Source organism: Arvicanthis niloticus, chromosome 10 (genome assembly GCF_011762505.2).
Source record: "Arvicanthis niloticus isolate mArvNil1 chromosome 10, mArvNil1.pat.X, whole genome shotgun sequence".
Classification (NCBI taxonomy): Eukaryota; Metazoa; Chordata; class Mammalia; order Rodentia; family Muridae; genus Arvicanthis; species Arvicanthis niloticus.
The window spans coordinates 69,689,613-69,714,421 of record NC_047667.1 but is presented as its reverse complement, the minus strand read 5'-3'; the positions used below and the strand labels follow the sequence as shown (position 1 = coordinate 69,714,421).

General features: G+C 33.6%; 1 protein-coding gene across 6 annotated transcripts in view; it reads right to left on the bottom strand.

Annotated features, from left to right (window-relative positions):
• Cdh19 (cadherin 19) overlaps positions 1–24,156 on the bottom strand; it is an 83,625-nt gene extending 59,469 nt beyond the window's left edge. For 2 of the 6 annotated variants that reach the window (XM_076941675.1, XM_076941676.1), the window contains exon 1: positions 23,649–24,090. The gene's annotated coding sequence lies outside the window, so the exon portion shown is untranslated. Of the gene's footprint in view, positions 1–18,876; positions 19,051–21,554; positions 21,644–23,648; positions 24,091–24,130 lie in introns of those variants that run through there. The other 4 variants (XM_076941672.1, XM_076941673.1, XM_076941671.1 and 1 more) reach the window with 4 other exon arrangements.
• Positions 24,157–24,809: the final 653 nt, after the last annotated feature.

Genomic DNA, 24,809 nt, shown 5'->3' with positions numbered 1-24,809 from the left:
GATACGCATCCAGTATTTAAATTTAAAACATTCAAGCATCTTTAAATCAGAATTTAAGTATATTTACATGGAGATTTTTGTTGATATTTGTATACATTTCTTTTTGATACATCTATTTTTTGCTATTTTTATAGTAGTTTTATGCTATCTGTTTATGAACAAAGATAACTTCATGCTATGATGTTTTCCATATTCTGAATTGCAATAGCTATGTCCTTGTGGCTTTGTGGCTTTGTGGCTTAATATATATCTTTGCCATGCATATTTCATATAACTTCCAGAAACTTAAGTAAATGTAACAAATTTTTCTCAAATAATTAAGGTAAATTAACCCATTCTCAAAAAGAAAACAACTGGTTTTCCATTTGTAAGAATAAGATGTTACAGAAAATCAATATTATATACTAATGGCATATTCTCTAGGAGAGAAGAAAGTAATAGAAAGAGAGGGAGTAATGTAATGTGATGTGGTACTGGGCAATATGCTCAAAGGTCATCATATAGTTGTACAAAATAGCTTTATATAACACAGATTATAAAATTGGAAGCTTTCAACATAAGAGCATATAACCTAAACATTTACTGTTAGACTATTTATAGAGATTTGATTAAGTTCCTTTTTTACTTGGACCTAATGTTTTATTAAATTTCTCTATATTGAGCTGTTTTTGCTGCTATAAATATCATATCAAATAAGCTACAGCTGATTTGTCTGTACTTCCTATTGCATGATATCTTGAGCTTTAGATCATTTAGATACCATTACCACCCACCACCTGTATTTTACTGTGAGTATTGTGGTGGTCTATCTTTGGTTATATTACTCATTTGCAGATTCATGTATTTTCTAAGGAATAATTATTTAAGAGCTCTGTAGAGAATATAATTTCAAAATTTACCAAGTCAAATCATCATTAAATAGTCCAGCAAATGTATTGTAGAACATGACATCAACATAGAAACCTCAGAAAACAAAATTAATTTCACAAAATTTATAACTATAAAACTTGTAAAAATCATAAAGTCATGCAGGTTGATTAGGGAACAATTAAGATCTCTGGCCTTGAAGACACATAACAGGCCAATCATACTGAAATGCAATGATAAAGCTCACACTATCAAGTTTTTTCTTTAAAAAAAAAAAAAACAAAACAATTATAATATACAAATGTGTTTCAGTGTAATCAAACATGAGAAAAAATAGCAATTGAAAGGAGAAACTAATTAGATGTTTCTCAGAAAAACATACAATTCCAGCAAATTTTATATGTGAGGAATTAATAAAACATAATAAAACCAATAATAAGCACATTAGGGTTGTGTTATTCACCAGCAAGACTGCATTGGGTAAACAGTAAGGAAATGCTCAGAGGAATGACATATAAACTCATACAAAGTAATGACTGGGAGACAAATATTAGGGGTTGGGTTAAATGAAACAGTTTTTTTTTTTCATAAGAATTTTGGATCAATTTGTTTTTTGTGTAACAAAATTATAGGTTTTGGACATATAACAAATGAAAAACCATAATTCGTAGAAATACTGATATAAATGAGTATTTGCCTGCTAAATTCTTCTATTGCAGATCAAGTACCATAAGAGCAATTCAAGCAGAGTATGATGGCTCATATTCGACAAGTCACTGGTTCAGCCAAAGAACAATACAAAGAAGGCAAATGTTTACAACTCCACAGTAAGAAGCAGATCAACTAACCAGCCCACCCAGAGTTCCCAGAGACTAAACTACTAACCAAGAGTACACATGGAGGGATCTATGGTTCTAGCCCCATATGTAGCAGAGGATGGCCTTATCTGGCATCCATGGGAGAAGAGGCCCTTGGTCCTGTGAAGGCTCAATGCCCCAGTATAGAGTGGGTAGGTGGGTGGGTGGGTGAGCACCCTCATAGAAGGAGGGGGAGGGGAGATGGGATAGGGTGTTTCTGGGGGGAGGAAGGGAACTGGGAAAGTGGATAACATTTGAAATGTGAATAAATAAAATGTCCAATAAAAAAGAAAAGAAGAGCTTACATGCAACATTAAAAATTGAGTTAAATTGTGTAAATCAGAGAAGAGGATGCACTACTATTAGTACTGGTAGCTATGAACATATGTGATGTTACTCATAGAACAACATGGCTTTAGAGTTTAGACAGAATGAACTCTGCCTGGATTTTTCCATAAATCCATAACATCTTGTGTTATAATGGGAAAGGAAGTGTAATTTTCTCTCTTTATAACTAAAAAACCCAAGACCTAAAAGGTTATTGCAGAGTGGTAGGAACTGTCAGATCCTGAAGCTTAGCTCTGTCTACTCCGTTCCTAGACATCTTTGTCTTCCCTGGTAAAAAGAGAAACAAAATCTGTGTGCACTCTGTTGTGTAAGTTAGCTTACAATTTAATTTGCATTGACAATAGTCAAGTGTGACCTCAATTTTGTTTAAAAGTATTTATTTGGACACATATAAAAGAAAACAATAACCTATGTTTGTGAACCATTGGGTTGTATAGTTTTCACCTGGTGGCTTAGGGATATTTTGGGGTAACATCATGGTTTAGCTAATTAAATGTATTGTGACATAGTAAAAAAATACTCACAATTTAACTCACTGAAGCATTTAAATTGAATAACAAAAATTGTTTTATAAGATTATGCAAAAAATCATACAATTTATCATTTGTAGGTCAGAAATTTTAATATAAAATTCATTGGATAAAAAAATGAAGACAGAGCAGGACACAGCATGGCTTTCTAATGGAACCTATTCCTTAAATCCTCCAGTTCCCAAACAATTTTTAGTTGATTGTTTTCTTTGGCTCATAAGCATCTTCAAGGCCAGCAACAGTATCATTAGCTTTCTCTTGGATCTATCTACAAATTACCTATTCTAGTGTGTGAAATTTCTTTTGACTTTCTCTACTATCTACAGTAGAATATCTATTGAATTTAATTTTTCCTATCTCAGTGATCCAAACAAATTCTTCTCTTGTCCCATAATAGTAATATTTATGGATGCCAAAATTGTGACCTCAGTAATTTTAATAATTATTATAGAGCCTACAAGATGTACTAATATGAAAATGAAAAGACTAGCCACAGAGTGAGACCAAATGGTTATAATTTATATCTATGAGAAAAGAAAGTATGAAGAATATTATAGTACTTTTGAAATTCAATAGCAAATGTGTCTATAAAATGCAGTATAAGAAGCATTTGAACAAAATTTCATGAAAGTACCTATGACAAAAATGTTACAAAATAACCATAATCAGGAACTATCCTTAAATCTTGTGCCTGCCTGTGGATCCCATTCCAGTCAGTAACTGGTTTGCCTTCTTTGTCCTCGGTGAGAGGTGAGAAAGGATGTGCCTAGCTTTGCAGAGACATAATAACCAGAGTAGGTCTCCACCTTCTCAGAGGAGAAGAAGGAGGGGGAAATGGAAGATGAGGGACCAGGAAAAGGTAGTTCAGCAATTAGAATGTAAACTGAATACCCAGGTGGAGCAGTCTCCAAGAAAGCTCCTCCTTCAGTTTCTGTTCCACAATTTGTCTCCATATTTGCTCCTATGAGTATTCTGTTACTCCTTCTGAGAAGTACCCAAGCACCCACATTTTCATCTTCTATCTTTGGAGACTGCTCCACCTGAGTATCCATCCCATGTGCAGTCACCAAAGGCAGACACTGATGTGGATGCCAGAGAAAGCATGCTGACAGGAGCTTGATATAGCTGTCTCCTTAGATGTCTGCCAGAGCCTGACATATTCAGATGCAGATGCTCACAGCTAACTATTGAACTGATTATGGGGTTCCCAATAGAGAAGTTAGAAGAGTAAAGGAGCTGAAAGAGTTTGAGGCCCCATGGGGAGAGCAACAATACCAAACAACCAGAGCTCCCAGGGTCTAAACCACCAGCCTGGGAGCACAAATGGAGGGACCCATAGCTCCAGCTATATATGTAGAGTAAGGCCTTGTTGGGCATAGGTGGGAGAGGAGGTTCATGGTCCATGAAGGCTGGATGACCCAGTGTGGGGGAATTCGAGGTGAGAAGTAGGTGGGTGGGTGGAGGCATATCGTCATGGAAGCAGGAGGAGGGGGGATGGGATGGGGGTTCTGGTTTGGGAGGAAATGGAAAAAGGAGATAACATCTGAAATATAAATACATTATCCAATTAAAAATAAATAAAGAAAAGAAATTTAAAATGAAAAAGTAAATTAATTAATGGAAAAATAATAATTGGGATTATATCTTTCAGTAGTATTGCAAATTAAAGTATTACAAGACACTACTGCAAATAGTACGGTAACAATTAATAAATCAACTCTTTAAGTTTGAAAAACAGCTAATCACCATTTACAGATCTCCTTTCTTGGTGCTTGTGATGAGATTATCTTGTCGGTTTAAAAAAATAGTTTTAAACTTAATAATGTTGGAACATGTGCCTACTACTTATATTTTATTTTATTTACTTTTCTGTATATGTATGTTTGAGAAAGGGTCTCTCTATGTAGCCTTGACTGTCCTGAAGCTCACTATGTTGTTCAAGATGGTCCCTGATTCATAATGTTCTACCTGTCCTTGCTTCTACAGTGCTGGAGTTAAAGGCATTTGGGACCATGCCTGAACTGATACATCAGTTTACCTTGTAATAGCTACTTGTCTAAAATTATAACATTTATCTCAATAAATAGATTTAAATGGAAATCCCATGCAAACTCATGATAGCAAAAAATAAAAAGAAAAAAAGAAAAAAAGGAAGGAAGGAAGGAAGGAAGGAAGGAAGGAAGGAAGGAAGGAGAAAAAAGAAAAGAAATAAAGAAAAACACTGTCAAAGTGAAAAACTTCTTTTGTTATCTTGGAATGAAATTCAACATTAAGGAAAGAAAGAATTATTTTTTATTTTTTAATTGAAAATAGATTCTTCCCTCACAAAACATCCCAAACATAGTCTTGCCTCCCTCCACTCCTTTTAGTCTCCCCTCTCTCCCAGATCAACCCTCGACTTTGATTTCTCTTCAGAAAAGACCAGGCCTCCAAGAGGCAACCCAACAATACAAAAGATACTGTAAGTCAAAGGCCCTCATATTAAGGCTGGACAAGGCAACCTAACAGGAGAAAAGAATACCAAGAGAAGGCAAAAGAGGCAGAGATATTCCCTCTCAGACTCTTAATAGTCCCACAAAACATCAGGCTAACAGCCATAGCATATACACAAAGGACCTAGCATAGTTCCTTTCTGACCATATGCTTGCTATTGCAGTCTCCATGAACCCATGTCTGCTGAGTTGGTTCAGTGAGCCATGTTTTCTTGCTGTCTGCCATCTCCTCTGACTCCTAAACTCTTCTTTGCTCTCTTCTGTTGTGTTCCTTGATCCATTTCCTGGTCTCTAAGAGGAGGGGCCTTATGGAGCCCTCCAATTCGGACTTTCTGTATAATGTCTGGCTGTGGGTCTCTGCAGCCACTAGCATCTAATTGAGGAGGGAGCCTCTCTGATGACAGTGGCTCTATGACTACAACAGAATATCATTAAGAATCATTTCATTGGTTTTTTGTTTGTTTGTTCTCTTTGTTTTGCTTTGATTTTGTTTATTTTTGGTGGGTTTTTTTGTTTGTTTTGGTTTTTTGTTTGTTTGTTTGTTTTGTTTGTTTGATTTCTCAATCCTGTTTGCGTCTACTCTCTGTTTCTGGATCAGGTTTCTGGGCTAGCTAGGCTCTGTTTTCTGCTAATCCTGGCAGAATAGGGCATGAGCTCTCTTTAGTGGCAGGGACCTCAACTTTAACAAAGCATTAGTTGCCCCTCACCAAGTTCCATGTCAATTTGCTCCAGCACATCTTGCAGACAAGGACCAATTGTAGAAGGAGGGTTTTATAGCTTGGTTATATCCAGGTTACTCCTTAAAAATATTTTGTAGTATCGGTGTGAGAAATTTTGCAGTATGTGTATGTAGTGTATAGGTGAACTCCTATGTGCTTCTATAGAGATCACAGTCGGACTACCAATAACCTGCTTTATCCCTAATTTTTCCCTTCAGACAGGTATCTCATTGAAACTGTGACAAGGCTGATGAGCAGCTATTTTCAAGAATCCTCCTGTCTCTAGTGCCATGGATGCTTGGAATTTTAAATTAAGTACTTATGCTTAGACACTAAACACTTTAACCAGCTGAACCACCATGCCATTCTAAGATAAATGAAGTCTTGATGCAAATAGTGTCTCAATTAAATTGAGCATTAAAAACTCCATAAAATAATGTAAATCATACATTTATATTTATATGTAACTTAAGAAAGCATAAACATAGTGAGATTAATGGCTTTTAAAGAATGAGTCTGAAAGACAAAAAGGAGATTTAAAATGAAATGAAACAAAATAAAAATTTTATGAATAATGAATTACAAGTTCACTATGTTGATTTTGATGATGATGTGGTGGAAGCAAAACTATACTTAAATATGTTTTAAAAATCAGTTTGAATATATATGTAATAAATATATATTCATATATATTATATATTGATATGAACATATATAATGTGTATATATGTGTATATAACTTCATCTTCCAATTATATGCTCAATCAATGTTAAGATTCTAATTGGTCAAATCTAGAAAAATAAGCAATTGTCTTTGTCACAGAAGCCAATAAATGCATCTGATGTGATTTACTGGGACTTAACAACCAATCAAAAAAGTTTTTTTTTTTTTTTTTTTTTTTTTGTTTTTCGAGATAGGGTTTCTCTGTTAGCCTTGGCTGTCCTGGAACTCACTCTATAGACCAGGCTGGCCTCGAACTCAGAAATCCGCCTGCCTCTGCCTCCTAAGTGCTGGGATTAAAGGCGTGTGCCACTACTGCCCTGAGTTCAAAAGGTATTTTTATCAAAAAAAAATGTTGAATGCTAATTTCTAGGTTATACCAAATTTTTCTATGATGTTATAACCAATCAAAGGAAATACTAAGAATTTACCAAATAATTCCACATTTTGAATCTTTCTTGAGATTCACCACTACATTCTGGCAGATAGCAATTTCTCATTAAGAACACAGAATTGCAGCCTTTCTGGACACAGATTCTCTTGAGGATGCATTTTACACTATACACCACCTATAGATAACCAGAACTCTGATTGCCTCTGAGCTACCAGAACCATTCCTTCAATATGTCATAGGAGTAAAAATCATACTGAGGAGATAGGAATGAGAATTTTCAAATTTAAAATAATTCTAAAGATCCCAAATAAGACAGAAATAGTTTAATAGGTCGCTGACAATGATAGGCACATGCAGTAACGTTTAAAAGATAATCTGAAGACATTACCAATTTAGTCAGGCATTTAAAATACACTTTAAATTGCAAAGAATCATGCCACATTTTTGTCATATGTACTGAAGTATATCAAAGTTGGCAAAAAAAATATGGTTTGAATGTCTAAAATATTTGGTCCTAGAATAGCAGAAGAAATAAAATAGTGGCGAAGGTTGATGATCATATAAATTGTTTCACAATTATTTTGACTTTTATTCGTATTTAAAATATACTTATTTTAAAATAAACTATAAAGTAATTATAATTACATTGTTATGTCAATATAAAAGAAAAGCAGTAAATATTTTAATATGTTTTTAATTAAAACAAATAACAATTGCTTTCCAATGATCATTAAATTTAAAATGTAGACAAACATTCTGGTTAATAATTTTACCACACAGTGTAATTTTAAACTTTTTTACATAAAGTACAGAAACATTTTGCTAAGCCTTTCCTAAGAATCTCCTCGAACTAGCCCACACACTAATCATCAAGTATAAATTGCATGAACAGAATAACATGAAAAAACAAACTCAAAGGTAAAAGACAGTACACTGTGGCTCTGTTGACATGAGACATTTCAGTGTAATAACTGCTATAGAAGAAGAAAATTGGCCCACTCAATTTTTCAGAGTAAATGACTACAAAGAAGGAGCGTTGCCATAAAGAGAAATGTTGAAAATAACTGTCTCTTCCTTTCTCTAAAACAATCTAACATGAACATGGCTAGCCTGGGTGATTCATACCTGTAATTCTAGAACTATTGAAGCAGAAGGAAGAGGATCAAGAGCTTTAGGGCAACTTGAGCCACACAGTAAACCCTCATCAATTAATCAATCAATCATTAACAAACCCAGGAGATAGTTCATTGGATCTTGTATCTGCTCCCAAGTCTGAACACCTGACTTCTATCCCAGGAATCACAGAGTAGAATGAAACAACCACCTCTTCTAAGCTATCTTCTCAGTTCCAGTAGTGCACTGTGATGCACTTACACAAACATCTGAATGTGAAACAATTTTTTAAGACAAAGATAAATAAGTAACAGATCAATACCCCAAAATATGAATGATTTCTTATTCCATTATATGAATCGGATATTGCAAATTATGTAATATCACATAGTAAAAAAACACTTCAGAATTCCAAATATAACAAAACATATCTGAAGAACTTTTAATTTATGATTCTAGTGTGTGTGTGTTTCTCTTTCTCTCTGTGTGTCTGTGTGTGTGTTAATAGTATGAACATAATTGAGTATAATGATAACAATATTAGTAACTGAATCATGAAATGTTTTGTTGCTTACACTCTGCTATATTTAAAGTTTTCTACAGTTTTCATGAATTTCAGAAGAACTGTAAAACCTTTACAAATAATGGTCTACTTCTGATTGAAGATGATGGCATCTATCAGCAATACCAGGATTAAGAAGCACCCTGGGTAGAATCTAGGCAAAAAAAAAAGGAAGAAGAAGAAGAAAGAAAGGAAAAAAGAAAGAGAGAAGGAAGGAAGGAAAGAAAGAGAGAGAAAGAAAAAGTGATAACAATTACTTACATCAGTAATGCACCAGGTGAGAACAATACCTCTGCTCTACACTAGCAATTCAGTTTATACTTTCCAATTAGGTGAATATATTATAATAACCTTAAATATTTTCATATGGTGAAAATATGCAAATCTGTTATTTCAATGTGGTTGAATTTATTCTCTTAGGTTTATAGGTATATTAGTATGCATTAATTAAGTTTCAGAATATAATATATACTTCATAATATGCATGTCTGAAAATGGAGTTGAACTTATATGAAGCTGTAAAGAACCATAATTTTAATAATATTAAAACAACACTTACAAGCATCATTGACACATATTAGAATCCATATTTATCTATTATTATACAACACAGAAAGAAGATATGTTCAGAAACTTTAAATAGGTTATCCACTGTTAAGCCCTTATAATCACACCATGACTAAAAACTGTGTTTTATTGGATGGAAAGTGGAAAAGGACAGTATTTAATACTGTGAAGCCTGCTGCTGTTTTAGTTTGTTTACAATAAATAAGGTTCTATAAGGTTTTTTTGTTTTGTTTTTACTTCTAGACTATTGAAAAATGAGACATGGTAAAAATGTTTTCTATCTTTTTAGGATACCTTTCTCCTACTGGGAATAAAGTCTTCAGGAAGAAAAGGAGTCAGAATGATGGATTTGGTGGCAATTTGAGAAAGATAAATGCTGAGTCGGATGGAAGTGGATGGGCTAAACATAGAAACTCAATTCTATTTGTGATCTCTTAAAAACCAAGGAAAATGTGGCAGTCTCACAGAATAACACTGCACACACAGCCTTTATAGTAAAATTCTTGGGACCATATTGGAAAAAGATGTGTGTCAGAAGGAGCTCTTATGCATAAGAGAGAAAAACAGTATCTCAAAATCCTGGAATGTCCGTGACCACAAACAAAATCTAGCTTCAAAAACATGCATTCAACAGGTAAATGAACAATCTATGCCCTATTTTTAACTGTAGTCAATTACATATCAAGGCAACATCTCTTTGGGGTTATGATGTTCCTTTGATATTGTAGCCCATCCATTCATTGTTTGTATGATGTCTTAGGACATACAGGGACTGGTAGAGCCATTTCATTCTTAGTTTGGAATTCACAATCCAGATTCTTAATCAATGAGGAAAGATGATACGTAAGTGAATACTGCATTTGTAGCACTAGACATGCTCAATACTGACGGTGAGCAAAAAATGTCAAAATTAAAGCACAGAATCCAGTGGATATAACATTAAATAAGACTAATTTTCTTAAATTAATCTTTTATTTCTTCCTCCCTTATAAAAACTATTGAAACATACTTCTTCCCTCAATAAAATTATTCCTTTGTAATTATAAATAAAACTGGTATCTCAGTTGAAATGAAAACAAGTGAATTTTTAAACTTAAAATTAATATTATTTATCCATTAAATGTGTATATAATTTGTAAGATGATCGTATAAAAATTTAAGAACAAACAAATGATTTCTCCATTTGGATAGTAATGTTGTATGTGATTTCAGGAAGGAATCTATGGAAAACATTAAATGCCATATTAAAGCAGCAGGGAATCATGTATGAATTACAGAAAACTTGTTTTAATCAGGAACACATTGCGTCTATGCCAGCATGGATGATGTCTGAACACAACACATACAAACATATACAGTACATACACATACACTCACATATATTCATGTAGATACACAGAAAGAGTGAGACAGAGAGACAGACAGAGAGAGAGAGGAAGATGAGCTAGTTGAAAAGATAAGACAGGGCTATTGAGGGTGAATATGAGCAGAATACATTATATATGTGTATGAAATCATCAGAAACATTTTTTGCTTAAAGAATGTTTTCACATGATTACTTCAATATTTTACTATCTAGTTAACTATTACATATATGGCACAAGAAATATTACATAATATTATGTCACTTTTACTGACTCTAGGATTATCCTCGGTCCTGGTGAGATGAAAATGTTCTAGGATACGCAACACAGGAAATTGTCAAACAGACTATCTTATGGGAAGAGAAGATAGAAAATGTGTTCACGGGATCGGCAACTGCATTCAGAATTTTAATTGACACATTTTACATAAGTGTGAGTAGGTGTGAATTTGAATATTGATGCATTTAACCAGCTACCTAAACACAGCTACTCACAGTTAAATAGCTATGTTTCAGTGAGTCTCATTTTCTCAAATTTGAATTTTTAGCCATTATTTTCTGCAACACACACACAGACACACAACCTTCATAATTGCCTGTTCCAAATATAGTTCAAGATAGTAGAGTGTCATTACTTTGTGCTAAGCATGATTAAATGGTATGAGAAATAAATATGATCACGCTTGAAGCAATGCATGATATTGCACAAACACATATAAACTGACAATGATCCCAGTGTGTCTCAGAACAATTATGTTTACAAAGAAAGACTAATTATGACTTTAGGGATGAAAAATATCATCTATGCACTTATAGAACTTCAAACTGAATCTAATTAGGAATTTTAATTTCTATGACCTCCTTTTCATTACATAAAGATAATTATTCCATCTGTGAAAACTTATAAAAATATAAAGTACTCTGAAATGCTTGTGGATCATGAAATTTTGAGTCCACTGAACTCAGCTTCTCATGGAGAAAAACAGATGGCAATTAATACAATAGCTCCATTTCTGTGACACTGTTGAGAAGGCTTGGCCAATAATAAGATCTATTATAGGACTTATAATTTGATGACCAGGAATTTCTAAAGCTTTAAAATATCAGGAGTACTTCTAAAATATAAGTAAGCTAAAATAGGATGAAAAAAAAAATCCTTCACAGTTTAAAGACTGTTTTTATTAAATAATTTTATTTATTTACATTCTAAAAGTTGCCCCCCTTCCTGGCCACCCTTTTTTAGTTCTTCATATTGTCCTCACCTCCTGCCTCTGAGAGGGTGCTCCCCTGACTGCTGAGCTTATTGAAATCTAAGTCTGTGAAGTAAAACATAATAATGCTTTGGGTAAAAGAAAAGTGGAAGAGCCTCTTGGGCCCACAAGTTTTATGACTGACTATGTGGCAGTAGTTACAGATACTTTAACATTTTATAAGTCAAAAATGTTCTCCATTTTAATTTTTTTCATTTTCCTTTTACTTAGATAAAGGTCAAAGGTTTCCGACTGAGTTCTGTGAGTAAGAGTTCTTCTTAGAAGGGGAAACAAAATGCTCACAGGAGGAAATACGGAGACAAAGTGTGGAGCAGAGACTGAGGGAAAGGCCATCCAAAAACTGCCCTACCTGGGGATCCATCCCATATACAGTCACCAAACCCAGACGCTATTATGGATGCTAAGAACTGCTTGCTGACAGGAGCTGTCTCCTTAGAGGCTCTGCCAGAGCCTGACAAATACAGAGGAGGATGCTCACAGCCAACCATTGGACTGAGCATGGGGTTCCTAATGGAGAAGTTAGAGAACAGACTGAAGGAGCTGAAGGGGTTTGCAACCCCATGGGAAGAACAACAATATCAACCAACCAGACCCCCTAGAGCTCCGAGGGACTAAACCACCAACCATAGAATACACATGGCTCCAGCAGCATATGGAGCAGAAGATGGCTTTGTCAGGTATCAATGGGAGGAGAGGCCCTTGGTCCTGTGAAGGCTTGATGCCCCAGTGTGGGGAATGCCAGGGTGGGGGGAAGTGGGAGTGGGTGGGTGGGGAAACACCCTCATAGAAGCAGGGGGAGGGGGATAAAACAGGATGGGGGGCTGAATCTAGAAAATTGGATAATATTTGAAATGTAAATAAAGAAAATTCTAATTTTAAAAAAAGGAAAAAACAGATTGAATAAAAAAACAAAAATAAAAAAACAAAACAACAACAACAAAAACAACAACAAAAAACACTGGAACTTTGTAGATGTCAGGCTAGTGAAAGATCTTATTTCATAGGAAAGACAGCTAAGAGAGTTTTGGAACCAGACCCCCCAGCATTCTACTGTGAATTCTCCATGTTCATTTGCACATAATTGTATGCACGTAATGCACACAGATATACACACATGTATATACACACAAATATGTGCATAAAATGTTGTAAAATAAAATCTATATTTGACACCATTATTGTGGTGAATAGATATGTTATGGTCTCTAGAAGAGAATTTAACCTGATTATGCTTTTTTCCCTCTACTCTTCCCAATTCCTCCCTACCTCTCTTCCCATCTGGATCCATACCCTTTCAGTCTGTCATAGAAAAAAATCAGGCTTATAAGGGATAATGATATTTATACAATATATGATATGTGATATGATATAAATATAATGCAATTAATATAATATAGTAAGACAAAACCCAGGATATTGGAGTTGGACAAGACAACAAACAAACAAAGAAAAAGAGCCCAAGAGAAGGCACAAGAATCAGAGAGTAACTCACTCACACACTTAGGAATTTTGTAAATCATTAAACTGGAAGATATAATATATACACAAAGGACCTACTGCAGACTCAAGGATATTAGTAGTAAAGAGTTTAGGTAAATAAAAATGTAAGCCACCTCTGAACGGTCCTTTCTGAAATGTCTTTGGATTCCTAATCTAATTTTCTCATTTTAATTTTTTGTTTATGATAGATTTAGTATGCATTTAACATGCATCATTAGTTCTACTACAATATTAATTTAATTAAAAACCCTTATATTCATATTAATCTTTGAAAAGCCTTATTTGGAGGACATAAAAAGACTGTTTTCATGTCACAGTGAATTCAACGCTTCATCTTCACCACTTGAAAAAGGGGGAAATAAAATTGTCATAGAAGGCAGAGGGAGGGAGAGAACTGGAGGAGAAAAGGGAGGGGGAGATGAATGGGGAAGCAGGATCAGGTGTGGGGAGTGACATAAGAGAGTCCCAGTGGGCCAGGAGAATGAACACCTGCTGGGGTGATAGAAAGGGGAGAATCTCTAGGAAGCTCTAGAGACCTAGGATAGGGAAGGCTCCCAGAAGTCAATATGAGTTACCTTAGCTGAGAGTCCTAACAATGGGACTTGGACAGGGTCTATACAGGCCACTTCCTGTAGCTAGTCAGAACCCTCAGTGTAAGGATAAGGACACCAACCCATCTACTAAAATTTTGACTCAAAATTTGTCCCCTCTAAAAGAAATGCAGGGATGGAGCAGAGACTAAAGGAAGGCCAACCAATAGTCAGCCGAATTCTACTCATCACATGAGCAAACTTCAATCCCTGACATTATTAATGATAGTCTGTTATGGTTGTAGACAGGAGCCCAGAAATGGGAGCAGATACCCAGAGCCAAACATTAGACAGAGGACAGAGACACTTATAAATGTGTTGGAGAAAAAGCCAAAAGCCCTGAAGTAAATGGGAACTTCACAGAAAGACCAGCAGGTAAACAAACCTGGACCCCTGGGAGCTTACAGTATCTGAGCCAATAACCAAGGAACATACATGGGCTGGAACAAGCCACCCCCACCCCCAGCACATTTATAGCAGACAGGCAACTCAGTATTTATGCCTGCCCCATCTGTCCTCAGTGTGGGAGGGTTCACCTAATCTGGCATGCTTGATGTACCAGGGTCTGGGGAATACCCAAAGGAGGGAAGTTCCCAACCTCTCAGAAGAGAAAGGGAGTATTATGGGAAGAGAGATTCAGTGAATGTGGGATGAAATGGGAGGGGGGGGAGGTGGGCATAACAGCGTTTGGGATGTAAAAAAAAATTAATAAATTTTAAAAAGAAGGGAATAAACAAAAACAGCACTCTGAGTATTTATTTTGCATAGAAAAAGTGGGAATATGAATCAGATATTCAATAAAAATTTGGACAGTATGTTCTGTCATAGAGAAAACCAGGAAAGAAAATGGGGGCAGAAATTGAATAGAAACCACAGAGGAATGCTCATTTCTTGCTTGTATGGCTGGCTTCATAGGTAGGTTTTCTTATAGCAATCCAGGATTATGCATATGGTCAATAAAGGGCTGTGACTTTCATCATCACATATGCACACACACACACACACACACACACACACACACACACAGCAACAGTCATGCCCATAGGCTAATGGAATGCATGTAATTCTTCAAAGATGTTCCCTCTTCATAGTTGACTCTGTTTTGTTGTTAAGTTGACAAAATATAATCAACTAGCACAGTCGTGTGACTCAGAAATTTTTAAGTGTAAATTTAAAGTCTGTACATTTGTACAGCTTTCTAAAGAGATTTAAATTGTAATGACACATTTAACTAAAATTTAACTAAAAGGAGATTCTTTTTGTATCTCTATTCCCTTCAAATAATACGGGAGGTTGTACTAGTTCTATTTGTTTGTCCATTTGATGAAAGGTAATCTATGAAGCTAATCTGAATTGAAAAAGTGCTTCTATTAGACTCCCATCTGTAGACATCTGGCCCTGTGTAATATAAAAAGACATGTTGAAAAGACCATAGAGAGCAAGTAGTAAGCACCATGACTCCAAGCTCTCTTTTTCAATTCCTGCCTCCAGGTTTCAACCTTGAGCTCCTATTCTGACTACCCTCACGGAGTGATTGTTACCCTGGAGGTTGTAAGCTAAAATAAACCCCTATTCACCAAGTTATGATTGTAATGTCTTGTACATAGAATAAAGGAAGCCTGCCCCCACTTGGCACTGATTGCCAGTGGCCAATGGCTGGGCAGGGACACAGAAGCAGGACTTTGAGGATCCCAGGCAAGAAATATAAGAAGGGGAGAAGGAGAGAGTCTCCATGAGAGGGCCATAGGACAGACAGACCACACCATGAAGGATCAGGAAGAGAGATGGCTGAAATGTAGGTGAAAGGGGAAAGCGGCCCCATGGAAGAGCTATGCAGAAGTAAACAGGGTAGCAAAGATAAAATGTAGATTTAGTAGTAATTAACTCAGGCATATCAGAGGGGTGTGTATTACCCATGTAGAGGCTTAGGATTGGCCCAGACATCGAGCTAGATACAGCTTATTAAAATTAAACTGGCCTGTGTATGTCTTTCATTCCTGAATCCACAATTCTTGGGCAGGTGCAGAGGAGCTGCGCACGCACCCTCTGAATGCACGGAGCAGAATTTTAACCAATTACCACAACATTTTTCAGTCCGTATTACTGATTTTGTATACTATTGGTGTTTTCCAAGATACGGAACTCATTGTTTATTTATAAGGCACATTTTGACTCAGTTTGCAAACTATATGTATTGTTTTTACTTCTGCTAGAATATTTTTAGCATCCACATTATAGATTGTATATCATTATAAATATCATGGTATTCTTTAAATATGGGGATTTGCTAGCAAACATTTTAAAATATGGCCACCTACACCTGAGTTGATGAGTATAAACACCTTTGAAAATTAGTATCTATGAACATCTTATTACGTGACATAGTAAGTTTTTTAGCTATCACTATGGTAAAGTATTATATTCTTTCATTCTATGATATTTGGCTTATTGTATGTCTGTATGCACATTATCTATTTACCTATATACTTTTAAAGTGCAAAAGTTTAGATGACAGGGTTTTATTTTATAAGAATGGAGATATTTGTTAATTGATCTTGAAAATAATATTGTTTAACCTTTGAGTATTTTATGCATTTACATAATGCACTTTCATCATATTTATACCTTACTCCACATCCAACAACTTCCAGTACCATTTCTCATGTCTCTCTAACAAATCTTTGTTGTCTTTTTCATAATATCTATTTACTTTATTTTTGTTAGTGTGTGCTTCTATTTTGGGTTTTTATGATAAGTTTAATCTTTGGGGATCATGATACAATTGCATAATTTCCCCTTATGTTTCCTCTAATTCCTCCCAACATGACTCTTTTTCAAATTAATTATTTTTTATTAATTCTTGTTATATACTATTTGTTTATATATATTTTCCTATTATTGTTACATACAAATATTGTTAGCATTCTGTCTAAATTCTCCACCTCCACAGTTACCTGGCAACAGCCAGGTAGGCCTGACCCACTATAAAAGGGGCGGCTTGGTCCCTCCTCCTTCTCTTGCTCTCTTGCTCTCTTGTTTCTGGTTCTTGCTCTTGCTCTCCCCATCCTTTCCCTCCCCCTCTCCACATTGTCATGGCCTGCCTCTACTTCTCTACTCTTTCTCTGCCTTTCTTTGCCTCTACTACCCTCTTAACTCCCCTCCCCATTCCCTGTATAAACTCTATTCTATACTACACTGTCATGTGGTTGGTCCCTCTGGGGCAAGGGATGGATGCCTTGGCATGGGCCCACTGAGACATCCCCTTCCCCCATACCTCATCACACCCCCCATAGAATATATTCTATATCTCTTTATCGTTTTATAAACACATCAAATATGTGTTTATATTTTCTCTTTAACTACACAAGTACAAACTTCTCAGCCTGTATAATGTTAATTACATGTATGTTGTAATGGCTAATCATTGGGCATTAGATAAAAAACTGCTGTGTTCTTCCCTTTGGGAAATAATTCTCTTCTCTCATCATTCATGGGTTGTTTGTAATTTTGAGGCCTCATGTACTTTCTACTCCTGCGTAAGTATACCAATTGTTATTTTTTTTTCAGATCGTGTTTAGGCAGTCATGCTGGTAGCTTCTGATATTCTTAGGAAATATAATCTCATCATTTTTTTATCCACAATAACTAGGACATGGAAACAACATAAACATTCTTCAACTGATTAATGGGCAATAAATGGTTACAAAGCTAAACTGAGAAAATGCCTGAACTAATTTCTTATGACATGTCTGTGGGACATTTCCTTCCTTCCTTCCTTCCTTCCTTCCTTCCTTCCTTCCTTCCTTCCTTCCTTCCTTCCTTCCTTCCTTCCTCTCTTTCTTTTTCCATTCTTTCTTTCTTTTCTCTCTTTATTTTTATTTATATATTTATTAAGTTTTGTTTATTTTTGATGTGGCAGGGCTTAAACTACCTGAGTCTTTGCCATTCTTAGGTCAGGGTCAGGTTGAACAAATAATAAGTTTAAGTAAGCTGCATTTCTTTGTGCTCTCTGCTTTCACTTCTGTATTGAAATATTTAATGTTTATTTTCCTGTTCTATTGAAAACAGACCTTTTTCACATATTATATTCTGATTAGTTTCCACTCACTCTACCAGTCCAGTCCCTCCTCACATTCTATGTCATTTGTATCCATTTCCTTTATGTCTCTCATTAGAAAGGAACAGGCTTTTAAGGGATAGTTATAAAAGAAATATAATGTAATATAAACAGACTGACACATCAGCATTGGATAAGACAAACCAACAGAAGAAAAAGAGCTCCCCTGCTCCTGCAAGATACAGAAATTAAAGATCATCTTGTTTCCATACACAAGAATCCATCCCATAAAGACACTAAACTGGAAGCTATAATAAATACCTGTTGCAGACCCACTCAGGCCCTATGCTTGCTGCTTCAGTCTTTGTGAGTTCATATAAACTTTGATTATGTTGATTATTTTTCTTGCTGTTATCCATCCCTATCTGGCTCTTACTCTGTTTCTGCCTCTTATCCAAAGTTCACTGAGCCCAAAAAGGAGGGATTTATCAGAGACTTTTCATTTCGTGCTGTATGTTCCAAGGTTTGTCATTCTCTGTATAATATCTGGCTGTGGGTCTCCTTATTTTTTTCCCATCTGCTGTAGGAGGAAACATTTCTTATGGTTGTTAAACAAGGCACTGATCTATCATTATAGCAGAATGTCCTTAGGGGTCATTCACTCACTATGTGTTTTGTTTGTTTTCATTTTATGTGTGTGTTTGGTTTTTTTTTTTTTTTTTTTTTTTTTTTTTTTTTACTAACATTATTTTCTCTTACCCTGCATTCCTGGGCTATCTAATCTCTGGTTCTTGGTTATTGATGCAGTATCATATATTCGTTTAATATTGTGGAGTGGCCTTTAAGTCCAATCAGATATTTATTTAGTTATTTTCACCTGTTCAGTATGTATAATGTTATTTATATATATGTATTTAGGGCATACCATTTGGCACTTGACAACTTGACAACTAATTCTGTGCTGTTCTCTGAGGAAAGCAATTTCTCCAGCTCCTTGGTCCTTCAGTTGCCTATAATTCTTCATGTTGAGGTGTGGCTTCAGGGACTTTTCCCCATTGACTTTTCATGTATACTTTTATTTATAGATTTAAGGCTCTCTCTGTAAGACAGATCCCATACTTAATACTGCAAAAGTGGATAAAAACTTAAAACTATATAGTTGATAGGCCTAGCTGGAAATTAATCTTAGTATCCTCCCAAATGAACACATCAGAAATATTAGATCAATTGAAATCATAGAAATTATGGCAAACATGTATCAATTCAGTAGAGGGCCCATCACTAAGAGAGGCTCACCCATAACCAAGAAGCCATTTATAATTGATATCTAATGACAAAGTGAAAATCAGTTTTCCTTGATAGAATTTCACTGGGTATATCAACTACACTCCAAGTCAGGCCATATGCCCAGGATTAGGTGGTTGATACAAAATAAATTCCATAGTTTTGTTGTTGTTGCTTTGTTTTATAAAATTTGGTTTCATTATTTTTATCTTTCTGATCTACCTGTTTGATTTGATATTTTACGATTAATTTGTTTGTTTGTATGGTTATTTATCCATTTTAGAGAGTTAAAAGACACTCAGGCCAAGTAAAAAAAAAAACTAAAATAAAATTAATCAAAAAGCAATGAAAATAATAATGTTTAAAAAATTTTGTTTTAAGTTCATATCTTTTATGGTGCATTTTCATTGGGTGCAGTATAATATATACTTGCCACAACTCTAAGAAATAATTATATCTCATCTTAGTAATAATAATAATTATAATTTAGACAAAATTTGTAAGTAATAAGAAATTATATTTTCTATGAACTGGTATTTTAATAATAATAATAATACTGCAAAAGTAAAATTATAAACTTTTATGCATTCAACTAGAAATAATTTTTTGTAGACAATATTTAGGCCAATGTTTGCATATCTATTAGTAATTATGTGTTATTAGGTTTAAACTTGATATATCCCTATAATTGGTAATTTATAAAGCCTAGTTAAGAGAGTAGAAATATACGTAAAGAGATCCACACATCTAACATGTTCCACGAGGAGTATTATTTAGAAAGTATGTATTTACGTGCAACTAAAATGATACTGTAGCCTGACTCCCTTTGATCAAACATTACAAGAGGGTATTATTTAGCTTTACCATCTCAAGAGCTGTCATCCAAGAATTGTCAAGGAATATTTACTTACTGACACAACAAGCATCTGTTTGAATTTCCACAATGATGCCTTTATATTTTTCCCAGTAATATTTTATTGATTTAGTTACTTTTCATATTTGTCTGTTTACCTCAACAGTGTTATCATCTTATGAAAGAAATTCATAGTCTCTTAACTGAATACGATAATACAATACATGATAGAAGTTTTTATGAATATTTAGCTACAATATGACAAAGGTAGAAAAACTGGGACATTTAGATTTCTGTTAGTCATATATAGTTTGTTCATTTCTACAGAAGTACGATTTTTAATTACTTCATAGAAAAAAATACCTTTGTAATGTTAAGGCATGAATTTAATATACTCTATTGTAAAAGCACGCAATTCACTCATAATGTAAGTTGCAATTAAAGCACAGATCAAGTAGAAATGTATTGGTCCTTCATGATGAGAAATTACTTTGTTTAGAAACACTTTAAATTTCATTTTCTATGTCAAAATACAAGATTTGAAAAGCAAAATCAAGTTTTTCTTTTAATTATTAAGCTATTGTTAGTAACTTTTTAAATATAAACTTGATAATTCATATAAGAAACTTTATAAAAAATTTATGCTTTATATTCTAGACCCTGCTGAAAATGAGACCAACATCCTCTTGAAGGACAACCACAACAGTCCAGGTGACTGTTGAAACAGGAGGTAATTGGAGAATTATCTTTACAGTAAATTATCTTTACTGTCATGAAGACAATGGAGACAGTGGGTAAGATAGAAACATATCTTTGTTGCATCTATTTTGGCTTCTTTTTACTGGGTCAAACATATTTCTTGTCAGCTGGGTAATCTCATCTCTATATTCTGTGAGCTGTCTTTGAAAACATAAAAGGGATTCTTGCAGCGATATTAAAAATTGAGTAGTAATATAGTTTTAGCCTTAGTCTTTTTTATTTTTTTGAAAAATTGAAATAAACATCCTGGATGATCATGGTTTTAAAAATTATTTGTTACTATAGTATTTAAAGTTATGTTTTCTCTTACTAGTAAGCTCATTTGTCATATAAGACTGGCAGCACTAAATCTCAAGAATGGTGTTTGAAAAGATCAATGTACCTCTTTAAGCACTGAACAAATTATTTTTTATTTCTCCTAACTCAATAAAAGTGTCAATATTTATCATTAACATATAAGATCTTACATGCATTCTAAAATTATGATGGGGAAAAGCAAGTCTCTTTTTATATTTATTTAGATGTTATACTTTAACAAGTTTAATTCCTGAAAAATAAGTGGGAGACACTTATGTAATGTTTTATACTTTCATTTAATTAAATTTATTTTCTCTTATATAAAACAAAATATGCATAATAACATTATGTCACAGATGTCTACATACATGCAATGTAATATTCAAAGGAAGGTAAAATGATGTATTCACCTCAAATATTTTCTGACAGTGAAGACATTCAAAATAGACATCATTATCTTCAGTTTATAAGAATTTAATCAAATCAGTTTAGAAAATTCCTGTAGATAGACACAACGGAAAAACACAAGAACAAGACCAAAACTCTAAATACACTATGTACTTCTAGATTTGTACAAATTGGAAAAGTAACAGTTATAGGAGGAAGTGAGTGTGTGTGTGTGTGTGTGTATAATGAGAAAGTATGGGGTAGAAATAAAGAGCAAATCTTAACAAAATAGGAAGCAATAGAATATAATAAATGTAAATGCATCTTATACACTGTAAGATGTACTTTGTTTAGAGGGTAGAGGATCTTGATAAAAAAGTAAATGCATTTAAAGAACAGGTAAATTTTAACTTGCATAAAATGATTAATAATTTTAATGATAATCCCATATATGTAATTAAGTCATTTTTGTGTTTAAAAACATTTTTGAATATTAAATTCATTAATAATAAATATTCATATTATAGAACACAATATTTCAAATAAAATACAATATTCTTATTTATAATTTGCATTTTGCAATTAGGAATTTTATACTACATTAATGCATTTACAATGTAAATTATGTAAACTATGTTAATATAAATTATAATATTAAATTATATTAATCATATGAATTCATCCAAAGTATAAATACATTATAAAACATAAATTAATGACTTTATCTTAGGAATAAATCCTTTATAAACCTAATATATAAAATTACACGTACAAAACATGATTTTTTGGACTATTTTTTTATTTGAAACCTCAGTATTTGTAAGGTGTCTTTTTCCTCTAAAACAATTTGAATAAAAAATAAAAATAGTTTTTTTAGAAAGTCATAATCTAAGATTGAATATAATTTTGATATCAACATAAGCTGGGAATGCAATAGTTTCGATGACATGACACTTAACAGCAAAACATAGACTCATGCATTGCGTATCATGTATCAGAAAAAAGTCTGATGCATATGTGAAAACCTGATTTCCACTAGCTGCAAAGACAATTTAACGATGAAAAAATGAACATTATCAATACATGTAGCTAAATCAGTTGAGTATCTTTAGGTAATATTGCAAACCTCTGCCTGCACATTTCATATTGTCAAATGCATTTTGGATTGTCTCACTCAAAATGATTTTAAAAAATACTCAGAATATAACTATTTTTTATTTCAAGAATAAAACTTCAGAAAACTTAAAATGATTCATTTATTTATTCATAAAAAATTATTGGTAGCAAACATTTAATTTGTGTTTAGTATTCTGGATTTTATAAATCCTTTTTGCAACTAACTTAGGGTTTTATTAAAATTGATAAGCTAATCAAAATTAGAGTTGATAAATTATATTTGTCTCTTAAATTTCCTATTTTCTAAATTTTGATTTTTAACATTTTCTTATGTAGATTATCCTTTTTCTAATTTTTAATTTGATACATATAATTGTCTCTGCACATATATTCAGGCAATTATGTATCTACTTCTCCTACTTCATATTAATCTTTATTAGAAATAATATTAGTTAATTATTTAGCAATTTTTGACAATAATTTTAAATAAAATAAAAAGTCACAAATTATCAAAAGTAGGAAAAAAATTCTCTGACTTTGATACTTGTTAGATTCACAAAGTAATATATTAATATGTGAGAAGTTTCTATTCCAAAACTTATTTATCAGAAAATAAACTGTTATAATTCATAATTATTTTATAAAGAAATGTATTTCTTATAATTTGAAGGAATATAAATTTATTAGCCATCGTTCATAATGCTATAAAGTAAATTCAAGATAATTTAAAATACAATCTAATCTTATCCATTGTTGAAGAAATATACATTTACAAACTAATACTTGAGCAAATTTTTATCAATTTGTACTAGGAAAGTAGAATTTTTCTTGTATAATTGTTTTAGGAAACGTCCAATACTTGTACTGACTTCAATTATTTCTAGATTGCTTTTCTTTATAAAATACCAACTAGCCAAAATGTTTCAACTACTTGTTGACTCTATCTAGTAAATTCTGATAATTCATACATTTCAATCTACCCAGGATCCTCGCAGTCTTACCTTGTCAGGTTTAAATCCCAGGACTCCAGAAACTGAAACTGCAGCTTCTTAGCAGTGACATGAGAAAAGAAGGAGAAAAGCTTATTTGCTTTACAGCCTTCTCAGCAGACTCTCCATGGATTACTGTGCTCTGATTTAGGGATGCTGGGCTTTTAGTAGCACAACACGTCAGTATGTCAGTGCTTAGTCAATGCTATTTTGGGTTCTCCAAGTAGAATCCTGAACACTGAGCCTTTTGTTCAAAATACCATAAGGGCATTCTGATGTCCCTTCTTAGTCTGAGGTTAAAATGGAGACAGCTTAACAAGTAGTACAATACAACTTTCTTCTCTCTCTCTCTCTCTCTCTCTCTCTCTCTCTCTCTCTCTCTCTCTCTCTCTCTCTCTCTCTCTCTCTCTCTCTCTCCTGTTCTCTACCACCCCCCAGTCTCTTTTTTCGTGTTTTGTTATTTTTCCTAACAGCAAGCAAAAGGAAGTACTCACTTGAGATGAGAACAAGGCGACTTATGTAAGAGTGTTGTGCAAGTGGAGAGGTCATGCCCCCTGCTTGGGGATTAGCCCAGCAAACAAATGATCAATTTAAAAGTTACTAAAAGGAGAAAAGTCCTTCCCTGTACATCTAGACCTTCTCGCTGCTTTTTAATTCTGGGCTTTTGTTTTTATTTTTATTTTTTTGGATAAAATATATTGCTAGTGAGAAGACATCATCTAAATTATAATAATTTTTATTTCCCTTGGCTTACTTAATAAAATATATTCATTAGTTAATTCATTTAATTAAAATTACTTATAAAACTTTTATTTTATTATAAAAGTGTCTCATTATATGCTGCTAGTGCAAATTATTCTTTATTAAATTACATTTGCATCAAAAAGAAAACATGCTAAAATAATGTAAGCATTGTTTAGAAAGTAAATGATTTCTATAAATTTTTTCTGAACCTTGACTATGTAAGGGTTAGTATACTTCTGAGGAAACATCCTTACATTTTAGAAGTAACACTTGAGACATGAAAATTTTGGGCTGCATTCACATCTTTTTTATATGATCCATGAAAACACAGCAGTAAATGGGCTATATCAACGCTAGTAGCTTATTGGTACCAGAGAGTGTATACTGTACAATTTATGCTTTCATATTTAAATGTACAAAAACCAAATT